The sequence below is a fragment of the Bubalus bubalis genome, chromosome 15 (assembly GCF_019923935.1).
Source record: "Bubalus bubalis isolate 160015118507 breed Murrah chromosome 15, NDDB_SH_1, whole genome shotgun sequence".
NCBI classification, from domain to species: Eukaryota; Metazoa; Chordata; class Mammalia; order Artiodactyla; family Bovidae; genus Bubalus; species Bubalus bubalis.
The window spans coordinates 31,460,322-31,470,977 of record NC_059171.1 but is presented as its reverse complement, the minus strand read 5'-3'; positions in this window follow the sequence as shown (position 1 = coordinate 31,470,977).

The window sequence follows — 10,656 nt, the reverse complement described above, 5'->3', positions numbered from 1 at the left end:
CAAACTCAAAATGGATTAAAGACCTAAATGTAAGACCAGATGCTATAGAACTCTTAGAGGAAAATATAAGGAGAATCCTCTTTGATATTAATTGCAGCAAATCTTTTTTGATCTGTCTCCCAGAGTAATGGAAATAAAAGCAAAAACAAATAAATGGGGCCTAGTTAAACTCTAAAGCTTTTGTACAGCAAAGGAAACACAAGCAAAACTGAAAAGACAACCCACAGAATAGAAGAAAATAGTTTCAGTGATGCAACCAAGGGATTATTCTCCAAAATTTACAAAGAGCTCATGACCTTAGTATTAAAAAAAAAAAAAAAAAAAAAACTCAACTGAAAAAATGGGCAGAGATCTAAATAGACATTTCTCCAAAGAAGGCATACAGATGGACAAGAGGCACATGAAAAGATGCTCAACATTGCTAATTATTAGAGAAATGAAAATCAAACCTAAAATGAGATATCATATTCCACCCCTCAGAATGGCCATAATCAAAAAGTCTATAGACAATAAATGCTATAGAGGGTGTGAAGAAAAAGGAACCCTCCTACACTATTTTAGGGATGTGACTTGGTAGAACCACTATGAAGAATAGAATGGAGGTTCTTCAGAAACCTAAAAATAGAGTTATCATATGACCTAACACTCCTTGGAAAAAAAGTTATAACCAACATAGATAGCATATTAAAAAGCAGAAACGTTACCTTGCCAACAAAGTTTCATTTAGTCAAAGCTATGGTTTTTCCAATAGTCGTGTATGGATGTGAGAGTTGGACTGTGAAGAAGGCTGAGTGCCAAAGAATTGATGGTTTTGAAGTGTGGTGTTGGAGAAGACTCTTGAGAGTCCCTTGGACTGCAAGGAGATCCAACCAGTCCCTCTGAAAGATCAGTCCTGAGTGTTCATTGGAAGGACTGACCTTGAAGCTGAAACTCCAATACTTTGGCCACCTGATGTGAAGAACTGACTCATTGGAAAAGATCCTGATGCTGGGAAAGATTGAAGGTAGGAGGAGAAGGGGACAACAGAGAATGGCATAGTTGGATGGCATCACCGACTTAATGGAGATGAGTTTGGGTAAACTCCAGGAGTTGGTGATGGACAAGGAGGCCTGGTGTGCTGCAGTCCATGGGGTCACAAAGAGTCAGACACGACTGAGCAACTGAACTGAAGTGAATTATTCCAAACCTGGGCCTATATCCAGGGAAAAACATGGTTGGAAGGGACACATGCACCCCAATGGTCATTGCAGCACTACTTACAATAGCCAGGACATGAAAGCAACTAAATGTCCATTGACAGATGAATGGGTAAAGAAGTGGTACATATATACAGAATGGAATATTACACAGCCATTAAAAAGAATGTAATAACACAATCTGCAGCAATGTGGATCAACCCAGAGATAATATTAAGAAAAGACAGAGAAAGGCAAATATCATATGATACTGCTTATATGCAAAATCTTTTAAAAATGATACAAATGAATTTACTTACAAAAGAGAAAAATACCCATAGACTTAGAGAATGAGTTTATGGTTAAAGGAAGGAGGGGCAAGGAGAGAGAATGGACCAGTAGTTTTGGAGTGGCACATACATACTGCTATGTTTAAAACAGATAACCAAGAAGCACCTACCTACTGTTAAAAAAATATATATGTGTGTATATATACATATGTATATATATATATATATCTACATATACTTATTGGTAATATATAAAAAGTATTCCTTTTCAATTACAAGGGAAACAATTTAAACAGAAAATGTAATTTAAACTAGTAGAAATAAATAGAAGTCAATTTTTGATTAAGCAACCCTGTATATCTGGGTGTGGTGTACTAATATATTAAGTATCTAATTTACGTATATGTAAAAGATTGATTTATTATTTTGTTTCATTATGATATGCTTTCCATCTTTTGGCATCAAGATTATGTTATTCTTACAACAATTGTTAAGAAATATTGCTTTTTTTTGTATTCCTTGGAAAACTTTATTCAAGATAAATGTTCATTGCTGTTGCCCTGGGAGCATTAACTGGTGAATCTAAAACTAGACAAGTTTCTTTTATAGGAAGGATTTTTAACAACATATTCAATTTCTTTACTAAATATTAGACTAACCAAAATTTTTATTTATTCTTTTATCACATAAAATAATTGTTTTTCCAAAGAATTTATGCCTTTTCTATAAGTTATGAAATTCCTTGGCATACAGTTATTCACAGTATCATCTTATTAATTTTTTGTAGTAGAACTCCTAGTAATGTTCACTTCATCATCCCTAGTTTTGGTTAACTGTGTTTTCCTCATTATTTACAAAAATACATTTTTTTTTAAATAAAAGATCAACTTTGCTAATGTTCTCTGTAGTTTATTGATTTCATTTATTTCTCTTCTGATCTTTGGTTTCTGCCTGATATCTGTGGGTTTTTTTTTTTTGTTTTTTTTTTTGCCCCTCAGGAAGAGAATTTGCCCTTTGTTTTCTAGTTTTCTGAAATGGAAGTGCTTAGGTTAGTTAATTTCACATCTTGTTATTTTCTAATATACACGTTAAAGTTATAAATATCTCTTGGAGTGTTTCTTTAATTATAGCCCCAAAGTGTGCCTTTCCTTATTCTCATTATTAATCATTTAAAAATATAATGTACTACTAATCTCAACCTATACTTTAAACTTTGTCTTTCATATTTCAATTATTTTTGTAGTATATTTAAAATTTTTCTAGGTACTTGTATTTTTTCCAGTTATCTTTTTATTAATAATTTCTAACAAATTCAGACTAGTATAAGATTAGATGCAGAATAATTGTAAAATTTATTTATTGAGGCTTTCTGTATGGCTCTGGATTTTCCAATTATGGTAATTGTTACATGTATACAAAATATGTTAAAAATACATGTAACAAAAATTGTTACATATATACAAAAATATATGCACTTTTTCATCTTTGAAAACACAGTTCTCCATAGCCACATTGGTCAAATTTTTATTTGTGACAATTTCCTGTTAGATTTACCCCTTTATTTTTAAAAATTATCTCTCTTTATCACTAAAAATGCTCTCCTTAAAGTTAATGTTTTATATTAGCATAGCTACATCAGTTTTTTGGTTTGTTGTGATATTTTCAGGTTATGTTTTTTTCTATCATTCAATTTTCTGTTTTAAGTGTGTCACAAAAACAGCATGTAGATTTTTTAAATTGAATCTGGCTATCTTAGTTACAACAAACTGTTCAGTCTATTTGCATTTATAATAATTACTGAAACAGGTTTTAATATGTTATCTAACTGTTTTCAATTAGGCTCACTTGTTTCTTGTTTAGTTTTGTTATCCTTAGTTTTAATTCCTTCTGTGTATCTTTGAGGGCTTCCCTGGTGGCTCAGATGGTAAAGAATCTGCCTGCAATGCAGAGACCCAGCTTCAATCCCCACATCGGGAAGGTCTCCTGGAGAAAGGAATGGCTACCCACTCCAGTATTCTTGCCTAGAGAATTCTACGGACAGAGAAGCGTAGTGGTCTACAGTCCTTGGGGTCGCAAAGAGTGGGATATGACTGAATGATTAACACTTTCACTTCTTTCTTAGAATTCACAAAGGATTCATTTTGTGTTTTCTATAATTAGCTTATTAAATTCTTCTACTGTTCTTTTAGTGGTTATACTAGATATTACCACCATTATTTTTGATATTATGTTGGATACAAGTCTTCACCACTTCCTGCAGTATTGTTGCTGTTCAGTCGCTAAGCTGTGTCAAACTTTGTGACCCCATGCACTGCAGCACACCAGGCTTGCCTGTCCTTCACCATCTCCTGGAATTTGTTCAAACTCATGTCCTCTGAGTTGGTGATGCCATCCAACCATCTCACCCTCTATTGTCCCCTTCTCCTCTTACCTTCAATCTTTCTCAGTATTGTTAGCGGCCATTTCTCATTTCAGATTTTATTGCTATTGCTTACATTCATTTTAATTCTGTGTATATTTTAAACTATACAGGTATTACATTTACTGTCTTAAATAGTCAATATTCATGTAGATTTTTCTGGCTGTTTACCATTTCTAGTGATTTTTATTACCTACTGCAATTTTTGTTTTCTTTTGTCATTTTTTTTTTCAGATGAGAGGGCTCAACATACAGATGTCCACTAAAAAAAATAATAATAATAAAATGGAACTCAGAACATAGAAATAAAAATTCAGACTTAAAATATCTTTTAAAAAACCCACAATCTATGCAGGGCTGTCTCTCTTCCCACAACCAGTTGTGCATTCTATAATTTGTTCCATAAGGAAACTGCTGCCCAGGATTTACAGTAAAAATTTATCCTCAACACAAGTGAAAAAACAAAAAGCAAAAAGAGAACTAGTTAAATAAACTGTATCCATTTCTTCACGCTACTTCTAAACAGTATCTCACATTGAATTTTATTGCCTCACTGTCAAAATAAAAAAAAAAGAAAAAAAATTCAAAGTAGTGTTTAGCTATCCCATATGTCACAGTAATTTCTAAGCCTTCACCTCAATAATACACTAATTTTTCGTGATGCCAATTTTGTAATAAGGGGAAATGTTGCATAATTCACAACTTTTTACTACCATTCTATAATCTCAATAAATCAAATAATAATAATTCCTAAGTGAAGTGAAGTGAAAATCACTCAGTCATGTCCAACTCTCTGTGACCCCATGGACTGTACAGTCAGTGGAATTCTCCAGGCCAGATTACTGGAGTGGGTAGCTGTTCCCTTCTCCAGGGGATCTCCCCAACCCAGAGATCGAACCCAGGTCTCCCACATTGCAGGTGGATTCTTTATCAGCTGAGCCACCAGGGAAGCCCCAAAATTCCTAAAGTGTACAAATAATCGACTTGCTGGATATTCTATGTTTTAAGCTCTGTCCTCTAGAAAGCATATTTCGAAGGTACAAGTTTAGGATAATAATGGGGGAGGGAAAAGGGAAATGAGACAAGGAAAGATTTGAAGCAACATGATTTTCACCCTGTTGGCACCTGCCTCAGTGATGTCTAAAAAAAAACTCAGCAGATTTTTCAGCAGTTGTGTTTACTCAGATGGAAGACTTGAAGGATTGCAAGGGAATTTATATGTCTGGCTACTTCCTGTCTGACATTTCTTTTTGGTTAAGTTTCCAATCATGGTAAACAAACTCCCCTACACTTACAGAATGTAATATTCAGAACCTCTGCCCTTGTGAAGGAGCTCAGTTCTACCTTTTATATATGGTTCTTCGCCTAACTAGGAAAGTGAAGAGAAAGAGGGAGACAGTCAAGAAAGACAGCTTTTTGTCTCAGTTTTCAGAGGTGAGCTATTCATAGACATCTCACAACTAGCCTATAAGGTAGACAATGAACTTGGTCCCATTTTACAAATATGTAAAAAGTCAGCCTGAACGTCATAGATCTCAGAGTACTGTAGGCATAAAATTCAGACTCAATATGACTGCCTCAAGTCCAGAGTCATAGCTTGTGGATTATATGCAATCCCAGGGTCAATATTAAATTATTATTCTTTAATTAAACAAAAGAATATTTCTTAACTTAATAGTTTTATAGTGCTATGCAGACAGTCTGTCCTAAAGTAGAATATTTCACCAGAGTATGCATTTTTCTATACCATTTTGAAAGAATGAATAACTTTTTAATAAAATGTCAACCTTGTAGCACTTGAGTGTATAATATATGGGAAATTTATTGAATTTTATTTGGTACTGGTTAGATGAAAGTTATAGTTAACTCTGTAAGGAAATCTATACAATTATCTAGAAGAAGTACAAACATAAATAGTTCTTAATGTCCAATAGTTTTTCTTCCTAACAAAGAGGATTCTTTATTTAAAGAAGGGGATATAATAAATACTTGATGCTGAGCCAGATTTCCCTCTGCATTTCATAGTCATAACCAGCTTCTCCAAGATTTTGCGCCATAAATGAAGCACAGACTTAACTTCAAAGCTGAATTATGGTCCAATAGCCTGTGAATGGAACCACACCATGATGTATTTGAGACAGCAGATAATTAGAAGTCATTTCTCAGTGTTCTGGATGTCCTTTCTGTGCTCTTTAAATGGAATTAAACCACTGCTGCAAACCACACTGTAAGTGGTACTCACAGCCTAGAGAATAAGGTTATGATTCCACTTTTACTATCAAACCAAAAATTTTATTTCTAAAATAATAATTAAATTCGTCTCTTGTTCTAAATAACTAAAATACAGTGAATTAAAAGAAAACAACCATTTATAATATTTTGTGCAAATTAGACAACATTTTGAATTAGTCAGTTATATAAATTTCCTGAATAGAACTTGGATGACCTAGTTTCAAATGACCAGCATATTTCAAATGACCAGTCTTGCCAATAAGGACCAGTAACCAAACAATGGTTGTTATTCTTGATGTTCAGTTGCTAAGTCATGTCCAACTCTTTGCAACCCCATGGACTGCAGCACTCCAGGCTCCTCTGTCCTCCATTATCTCCTGGAGTTTGCTTAAATTCATGTCCATTGAGTCAGTGATGCTATCTAATCATCTTATCCTCTGCCACCTCCTTTGTATCAGGTGGCCAAAGTATTGGAGCTTCAGCCTCAGTCCTTAAAATGAATATTTATGGTTGATCTCCTTTAGGATTGACTGGCTTGATCTCCTTGCAGTCCTCCAAGGTACTCTCAAGAGTCTTATCTTATAAAAACATAATATATATAATTACAAAGTTAGCCTTCATGCCTATATTTTGTTTCCCACAGTTTCATATTTCTTCACATTTTTAAGATGCTTAAATACTTATTTTTAAATGAAACAATTCTCTTTCTCAGTTTTTAGGTTTACCCTTTAATTGTGTGTGTGGTACTTGTGTGTGCACACACATTAGAACCATCCAAGTGTTACAGAGGATAAAACAAGTGGAAAATAGGAACTTGGCCTATGTAGCTCTACTTTTATTGGCTTTCAAACTGGTGATGACTAATTTGAATGATTTTGTTAATAACCATCCATTTAAGTGAAACACTGTAACATTAATTTAATCTATTTCTTTATAAGCTCTATTGCTGGGAAAAAATGAAGTTTGAGATCTAAAGATAGAAAACTCTCAGTAAGCTAAATTGACTTGCTTCTTTTTCAAGAAACTATATTATAAAAGAAGAGGCTACTCCTGCTTTCTGAAACTTCTTGTATTTTGCTACGTTCTAAGTACCAGATAAGCTTCACCAATTACATACTGCTGTTCAGCACTTAAAAGTACAGTGGGTCAGCTCTAAAACAGGCCAAATAGTGACTATATAAAATTTGACTGAAATGTATCTTTATTTTCAACTGAAATAGATAAAGTCTATAATTAAATTTTATCATGGTTTGATGTAGTATATTATGAAGTCGCAAAGAGTCAGACATGATTGAGTGACTTTCACTTTCACTTTTTCACAAGGATAACCTATGAGGAACATGTTTATTTTGATGGCCTAAATTGAAGAGGAGTGGTATTATTTTTTGATCTCATGGAACCCAAAGAAATCTCAGTAAATTATTTTCCTAATAAAAATATTGTTCCTTCATAACATGGTGGATATATGTGAGATATTTGAAATCAAATAATGTGCATTTGTGCATTTGAGTTTGAGTTTCCTAAATCTTAGAGTCTCAGTTTCCTCATTTACAAAATAAAAATAATAATCACTTCAAAGAATAGAGTGTAGGGAAAATAATGTTTGAGTACATTGTTTCTTACTCTACATTCAATAAAAATTAACAAATTGTTATTATGATTTTAGTATGCTGATATCAATTTTAACCAACTAGAGGAACATCATTAAAGATAGCTTAAAATTCTGATTGATGGTAGGTATCCTGGAATAAATTAACCTCAAAAAAGTATAATGGAGAACTGAAGACCAGGCTTTGAGTCCTAGAACACATTCATATCTACAAAAGGAGCTGTGTACTCATAGATGCCAGTTATTTTATGAAGTTAAGAACAAAGCTAATCATTGGGTCTGGAGTACATCAGAAATGAGTGGGCAAAAGACAGGCTTAGTAAGTGGCAGCACAGCCACCAAAACCTGCTATTTTTATTTGAATCCTCACCCCCAGCAGCTCAAAGCAAAAGAAGTTCTGCCTTTTAAACAATTAAGAGGGTGTATGCCTGTCTTGAGAGTCCCTTGGACAGCTAGGAGATTCAACCAGTCCATCCTAAAGGAAATCAGTCCTGAATATTCATTGGAAAAACTGGTGCTGAGCTGAAACTACAGTACTTTGGCCACCTCATGCGAAGAGTTGACTCATTGGGAAAGACTCTGACGCTGGGAGGGATTAGGGGCAGAAGGAGAAGGCCGCGACAGAGGATGAGATGGTTGGATGGCATCTCTGACTTAATGGACATGAGTTTGAGTAAACTCTGGGAGTTGGTGATGGACAGAAAGGCCTGGCATGTGGCGGTCCATGGGGATGCAAAGAGTCAGACATGACTGAGTGACTGAACTGAACTGAACACCTGTCATTGGCTAGTTCATCAACCAATGACAATGTCTGCAGATAAGAATATTTTCTGTATTTATTTGCAACAATCAAGAGCAACATGAAATCTAAAAATTCTATTTCATTACTTATAACTAATCTAAAGGCAAAAATTAGCAATGTGGAATAAAGGCAATGCCCTCAGTCAACACTCTAGACTTCAGAACAATAAGTTTCCAAGTAATATACTCCTTAATTTACTTTAAATATTCATTGACTCACTGCATGTCAAGTACTGTTCAGGAGAATTCAGATAAAGAAGAAGACAAGATCACTAGTTCATAAATCTTACACTCTTAAAAAAGGAGAGAGACAAACAAGCAAAAATATGAGATTGATCAGTAGTGATAAATTACATGATAAAAAGAAAATAGGTTAATAAATATTTTTTTAAAATGGATAGGTACGTTCAGGTAAATTTCCAAGAAAAGTGTTACCCTAGTGAGATTCAGTATCACACTTAAATGACGAGAAATAGAGTGACAAAAGCTGGGATACAAATAGACCAGAAAGAGGAAACAGGTCTTATAAAGCCCTCAAGGAAAAAAATTTGGTAGCTGCAGAACCAGAAAATAGGCCAGTGTGATTGGACTTCAGTGAGGATGTCAGATTTCAGGAAATGAAATCAACCAATAGGGCCTCAGTTAATGTCAAACTTTTTAGAATAGTATATGAAGTTTGGATTTTATTCTTACAGTAATGGGAATCCATGGAGGGTTTAAACAGGGTATCTTCAGGATCTGAGTATCTATAGAAAGATCATTCTGGTTGATGTATAGGAAATGAAGAAAATGATATATGGAGAATAAATTGAAAAGCTGTGAATTTTTAAGGGAGTCAGGATAAGATACTACTCTGTTAATCTGGGGCATCTAATGGTTAGGTTTATATAAAGGGCAGTAGTGGAGAGAGAGAAATTTTGATGTGTACTTTAAATAAAGTCATTGAAATTTGCTAATACTTTGGAAATAAAAGGATGAGGAAAAGAAGAAAAACAAAATTCTTAAGCAGAAGATTGACTTTAGGTATAAAAATCAAATATTCTTTTTTCTATGCAGCATTTGCAGTAATTATTGGATACCTAAGTGGATATATGAAGTAGAAAAGTATAGATATACATGTTTGAAGTTCAGGAGAGGAAGGTACTGAATCCATAACTCTGAGTCTCATTAGCATATCGATATTATTACATTAGTACATCATGTTGAATAAGACCACTGTGGAAAGTACTTTGGAGAGAGGAGACAAAGGATTGCAGTACCAATTTCTGAAATGAAAATAGATTCCTCATACTTGAATATTGACACTTTGTTTCCTAGTAAAGTTAATCCCATCATTCCTGAATAATAGCAATTTTCTTATTGACTTGGCTAATAATAAATTGACTGTATATAAAATAAGGCTTCACTCTTGCTTATACTAAGCTAGTACATCTACATTAAGAAAGAATAGTTCAAGTCTAGAAATAAACTTTATCTAAAAGAATACAATATATGTAATTTAGATATAGACCTGAAAGTGAAAGTGTTAGTCATTTAGTTGGGTCCAACTCTTTGCAACTCCATGGACTGTACCCACCAAGCTCCTACATCCATGGAAGTCTCTAGTTAAGAATATTGGAATGGGTAGCCTTTCCCTTCTCCACGGGATCTTCCTGATCCAGGGATGGAATCTGGTTCTCCCATATTACAGGCAGATTCTTTACAATCTGAGCTAACACGGAAGCCCAGATACAGATTGTTCACAAGTAGTTGAAAAATCCTCAAAATTTACACTGGCATAATGGCAAAAATTATCTCCAGAAATTCAGTTTATTATTGAGCCTTGTCCAGCGTCTGGAACTTATTCTCATGTTCCAGAGTAACATCTGTGCTTAAGGTAATAAGATGGAAGAAAGCATAAAAAATAACAGTATTGAGGTGCTATTTGGTATCTCTTTAGGAAGATTCTCCATAGCTGCCACATACAGATCCCATTTGCGTCCCACTAGTTGACTGTAATCTCAAAACTCCTCCAAAATGCAAACGAGGATGACAATGTGGTCTTTAGTAGAGGTGACTATATGATCGGTTAAATATTTAACTTTCTTTAAGAGTGAATAGGTATTGAAAATAATTAGCAGTCTCTGCTAG